We start from the raw sequence: 6,000 nt of genomic DNA, 5'->3' as shown, positions 1-6,000 counted from the left end.
ATCAACCATGATTGTTAATTTGTCTGCTTTTTCTTTCAGTTTGGTAAATTTTTGCTTCATACATTTTGCAAGCGTATTGTTTGGTGCATACACATTTAGTACTGTATTTCTTCTTCGTAAATTGACCCTTTTATAATTATGTCATGGCCCTCATTATCCCAGGTAAATATCTTTGCTCAGATACCTACTTTGATACTGACATAGCTACTTAATCTTTCTTTTAATTAGTGTTTGCATGATGTATCTTCTATCCTTCTCCTTTTTACCTACTTGTATTATTACATTTGAAGTGAGTTTCTTATAGACAGCATAGAGATGGGTCTTGTGTTTTTATTTATTCAACCTTTATTTTTAAATATTTGTGTTGAGACCATATATATTTTATATAATTATTGATATGTCTTGATTTGTAGCTACCATTTAATTATTTGTCTACTAGTTTTGTTTTTCATTGCTCTGGTCTACTTTCTTACCTTCTTTTGATTATTTGAAGATTTTAATTTTTTATGTTCTTTGCTATATCTCTGTATAGTCTTTGTTATTGGGATTATATTATATATGTGTAACTTTTTACAGTTGATTCTAAAATAAACATTTTACAACTTCAGGTGGAATGTAGAAAGTTATCACCATATAAAGTGCCTTTACCCTCCCAACTTGATACTGTAGTTTCTTGTGTATTAAATCTACACACATTGAAAACACTATCAGACTGTTCCCTTTTTTGCCTTCAACCATCAAACATATTTTAAATAGCTGGAGAGAAGTAGAAGTTTATAATATTTACCCAGCTATTTACCATTTCTCTTGCCTTTCCTTCATTCTAGGTTTTTCAAGTTTCCTTATATCATTTCCCTTTTGTCTTAAGAAATTCTCTTAGCATTATTTTAAACAGGTCTGCTGACAGTAAATTCTTCATCTTCCTTCATCTGAGAGTCTTTATTTCACTTTCATTAATGAAGGATATTTTCATTGTATATAGAATTCTGGGCTGAGGGTTCTTTTCGTTCAGAGCTTTAAAAAATATTGTTTAGGGCACCTGGGTGGCTCAGTCGGTTAAGTATCAGACTCTTGATTTCACCTCAGGTCATGATCTCAGGGTCCTAAATTCCAGCCTGGACCTGAGTGGGGCTCCCCACTCAGCTTGGGATTCTCTCTCTCCCTCTGCCCCCCCCCAATTGTGCATGCATAGTCATGCTCTCTCTCTCTCTCCTAAATAAGATCTTTAAAAAATAAATAAAAATTAAAATATTGTTTAATTTCCTTCTGCTTTCATAATTTCTGATGAGAAATCTATAGTCATTTAAATCATCATTTTCCTTTGCTCTTCATAAGTAATGCATCATCTGTTTCTGTCATCTTATAAGATTTTATCTTGGCTCTTAGCTTCCAGCAGTTTTATTCTGATGTGTCTTGGAATGGATCTCTTTGAGTTTACCCTGTTTGGGGTTTGCTGAGCTTTTAAAATCTCTAGGTTTATACCTTTGACAAAGTTTAGGAAGTTTTTAGCCATTATTTGTGCAAATATTTTTTGTTGCAATGGGATATTTCTCATCTCCTTCTAGGACTCCATGACATATTACACTTTGTAGAATTGTTCCACAGTTCCCTGAGGCTTTATTCATTTCCTTTCAATCTCTGTTTTTAGGACTGGATAATTTCTGCTGATCTGTCTTCACGTTCACTCACACTTTCATCTCCATTTTGTTCTTTGGTCTTGGCTAATGAGATAGATACTTCATTTTATCACTGTGAAAGACAATGTGTACATTTTTGGTTCTGAAACTTCTGTGTTGTTACTCTTTCTGTTTCTTTGCTGGTATTTTCTATTATCCATTTGTTTCAAAAGTATTCATCCTGGGGCTCCTGGGGGCTCAGTCGGTTAAGTGTCTGCCTTCAGCTCAGGTCGTGATCTCAGGGTCCTGGGATTGAGCCCCAGGTCCAGGCTCCCTGCTCAGTGGGGAGTCTGCCTATGCCCCTCTTTCTGCTCATGCTCTCTCTCAAATAAATAAAATCGTTTTTTAAAAAACGTATTCATCCTTACTTCTTGGCACATTTTCATAACAACTGCTTTAAAAGTCTTTGATAATTTCAACACCTGTGTCATCTAGAAATTAGTGTCTGTAGATTATCTTTTCCTATATGATTTGAATTTTTCGTGGTTCTTTGCATTCCAAGTAATTTTTATCGTATGCTGAACATTTTGAATAGATCATGAGAAGACTCTGGGTCTAGATTGAGTCCTATGGAGATTGTTGATAGTCTTGTTTTAGCATACCATCAACCCAGTTGGGTTCAGGCTAAAAATTCTGACCAACATTCTGTGGCTTTATGTTCTGATGTTATTTCAATTTTCAAAGCCTTTGCAATGCTATTCATGCCTGCCTCACACATATAAGACACAGTGGTTTGTCTGGTACCTAGGAGGTGGTCTATCTCATAGTTCTGTTCTCAAAGTCTTTGGTATGATATTTAGAGTCAGATCCACAGGTGTACAGCTTGGGAATAGGCACAAGAGTTCACATACAATGTTATGGGGTCTCTTTTCCAAGTTCCTCATTCTCTCTGACTTCCCAGATATTTTCTGGTTCTCAAGGACTCCCCTTCTTGGTCCTATGGCCAGAAACTGTGGCTTTAGTTACCTCACTGCCATTTACTTTCTGTGATTCTACCCATTTCTGGAGCCACACAACAGAAGAGAAATGAAAAGAGGAAAAAAAGACAATGGAATTTTGTCCTGCTTTCTTGAGACCACAGCTCCCCTTTTTGGAAAGGAATTTTCCCATCTGTCAGAGTTTTAGGCACATGTGGGCTCTCACTGTTGCTACTGTCACTACTGCCAACACCAACATAGGACTTTTCAGGAGACCCAGGTGTAAGAGATATGGGGTGGAGGGATAGCACTGAGGGGATTTCTCCCACTCTCTCTGGTATATCAGGAGTCCCTTTCATGCTCCTTGAATCAAAACCAGAGGACTTCTCTGGAGACTTCTCTTGTAGGTCCCTCTATTCCTACAAGGTACCCACTTCAAGGGTTTGGCTACCTTGGGTCCAGGCTGCAAGATACCAGAGGAGGTACAAAATAAGAAACTCATCATAACTTATTAGTACTTAGAATTTCCGTTTTCTTCAATCCACCCACTACCATTTCCTTTTCATAGTCTTCAAATAGCTTCTCTATGCATTCTTTCCAAGTTGTATCTCTGTATTCAGTGGGAGAGACAAGGTATTACTTACTCCATCTAACCTGGAATCAGAGTACCCTTCCTGCTTTTTGTGCTAGTGATGTCATACATTTTCCTTTTACATGTTTTAAACCTCACAAGATATTATAATCACTTAACGGTTTTAACATTAATACCATTTTATATCTTCCCACAAATTTACCCTTCCCAGTGTTCATTCTTTCCTGCAATTCCATAATACTATCTGGTATAATTTTCCTTCAATCTAAAGAATTAATATTTATTTTCTTAGCTTTTGTTTGAAAGCATCTTTGTTTTGTCTTCATTTTTGAAGGATCTTTACAATGATTACAGAATTCCTGTTTAGCAGTCCCACCTACCACCCCTCTTTTTTTTAAGATGTCATTCTACTGTCTTCTGATTTCAACAGTTTCTGTTGAAAAGCCAGCCCTAGCTTATGGTTTCTCCCACACAGCTACTGTGCCTGTCCTTTCATGCAGCTTTAATATTTTCTCCTTGTCTTTGTCAGCAATTTAAGTGTGATGTGCCTAAGAATGGTTTTCCCTGTATTTGTTCTGCTTCAAGTCTGTAGATTTCTTGAGTATGTGCATTTCTTTCTTTCATCATTTTGGAAAATTCTCAGAAATATTTCTTTAGTCCCATTCTCTCTCTCCTCTAGACATTTTCACTCGATCTCTTATTTTCCTTTCTATATTTTATATCCTTTTAATTCTCTCTGTGTATTATGTGGGTACTTTTTATTGACCTCTCTTCTTGTTTATTAGTCCACTGTTCTGCTGATTCTAGATAGTACCTCAAACCATCTATCTAATTCTTAATTTCAGTCACAACTGCCCTTTCCCCTCCCTCGGTTCTAGGATTCTTATTTAAGTCTTCTGTATGAGTTCCAGTTCTCTGTTAAAATTATCTGTTATTTTTTGAACTTTTAAAAGTTATTTTGGTAACTCAAATCAAAACTCTAAATTACTTCTGGCTCTCTTTTCTGTTGATTTGCTTGCTGGGTTTTGTTTTGTTTTAATTTTTAGGTGCTGGATATAATGGATGAAAATTTATAGAGACCCTGAATGATATGTTCTTTTCAGGGAGAGTTGAGTTTTCTTGTGGCTCACTTTGATCCTGTCAAGAGCTGGCTTTAGACTTTACTGGGGTTGCTTTGTTTCAGTTTTGCCCATACTTATGGAGTATAGTCCTTATTTTCAAGGTAAGGGGAAGAAGAAGAAACAAAGAACAGCTCCTCTTTCAATTTTGAAAGGCATTTTTCAATTATTATAGCATTCTGTGGGGACCACTTTTTTTCTTTAAGCATTTTTTAAAAGTTGTTTTGTTGTCTCCTGACTTCCATTATTGCTAATGAAAAGTTAGCTGTAATTCATATTCTTGTTCACCTGTATTTAATGTATCTCTTCCCTTTGGCTGCTTTAGAGATTTTTCTCATCTTTAGTTTTAAACAGTTTGATTATGATGTATGTAGGGTGATATGCTTTGTATTTATTCTGCTTGGGGTTTTCTGACCTTCTTGGGTCTATAAATGAATGTGTTCTCTTATATTGGACAAATATGGTGCAGTGTTTTTTCATATACATATATATAATCTCACATTTTCTCTCTCCTTTATTTTTGGAATTCCACTTGCACATATATTAGACTACTTGGCATTGTACCAAATATATCTGAGGTTACATTTCTTTAATTTTCAGTACCTTTTCTCTCTGTTCTTCAGATGAGATAACTTCTATCTTTAAGTTTATCATCCTTTTCTCCTTCCAACCCCATTCCATTGTTATACCCATTCAGTGAAGTTTTCATTTCAGACATTATACTTTTTGGCCTTAGATTTTCGTTTGTTTCTTATGGCTTTCATTTCTCTACTGAGATTCTCCATCTACTTGTTCATTGTGATCATATTTTCCCTTAAATACTTGAACATAATTACAAGTTATTAAAAAAAAAATTTTTCCCACCAGTTCCTACATCTAGGCCATCTCAGAGTCCGTTTCTTTTGACTGCTTTTTCTTGAGTCTGAGTCACATTTTTCTGGTTTTTCACTTGCCTATTAATTTTTGTTATTTTATGTTCAACACTGTAAATTATACAATGTGGTCTTCCTTTAATGAGTGTTGGTTTTATTCTTGTAAATTTCCCTTGGCTTGTCTGGTTTGTTTTTATTCTTTGAGAATGTGATATGGAGAGACAAAATTTTGAATTTTTGACCTAAAACATGATTTTTACACAAAGGTGTGCCCTTCCTAAAGGGATGGCCTTTCTAACATCTAAAGTGAATGCTTGAAGCATCTAAAGTGAATGCTTGAAGTGCTTCATGAGGTCTCTCCACTGCCACTGAGATAAAATTCTGTCTCTCAACACTGCATGATATGTAGCAGGCAATCCCTGCTAGGCCATGCAGTCTTATCATGTCCATATTCATCTCAGCTCTTGGCCAAGGAGCCATGCTGGATCCCCATGTAGACTCTTAGGGCCCCCTTTTTCACAGCTACCTACTTTCAGATATGCTACTCTGCCAATTTCAGCTGCTTCAATAGTCTAAGGCTCCAAGTTCTCCTTAAATGAGACTACTCTGTATGGATTCCACTTTCTTGCACCCCAGGGGAAAAAAAGGTGCCTTTTAGCAGAAAAACCAGGACAACTATGGGATAGTCATGGAGCATACCTCATGTGCTTCCCTTCTCTCAAAGATCACAGCTGTGTGCTGCCTATTACCCAGTGCCTGAGAAGATTTGTCACACGTAGCTTTAGAGGTTTCTTCCCAGTAGGAGAACAAGTCAGGTACCTATTA

The sequence above is a fragment of the Mirounga leonina genome, unplaced genomic scaffold (genome assembly GCF_011800145.1).
Source record: "Mirounga leonina isolate KUSES-001 unplaced genomic scaffold, KU_Mleo_1.0 Mir_174, whole genome shotgun sequence".
Classification (NCBI taxonomy): Eukaryota; Metazoa; Chordata; class Mammalia; order Carnivora; family Phocidae; genus Mirounga; species Mirounga leonina.
This window is presented reverse-complemented; position numbering follows the sequence as displayed.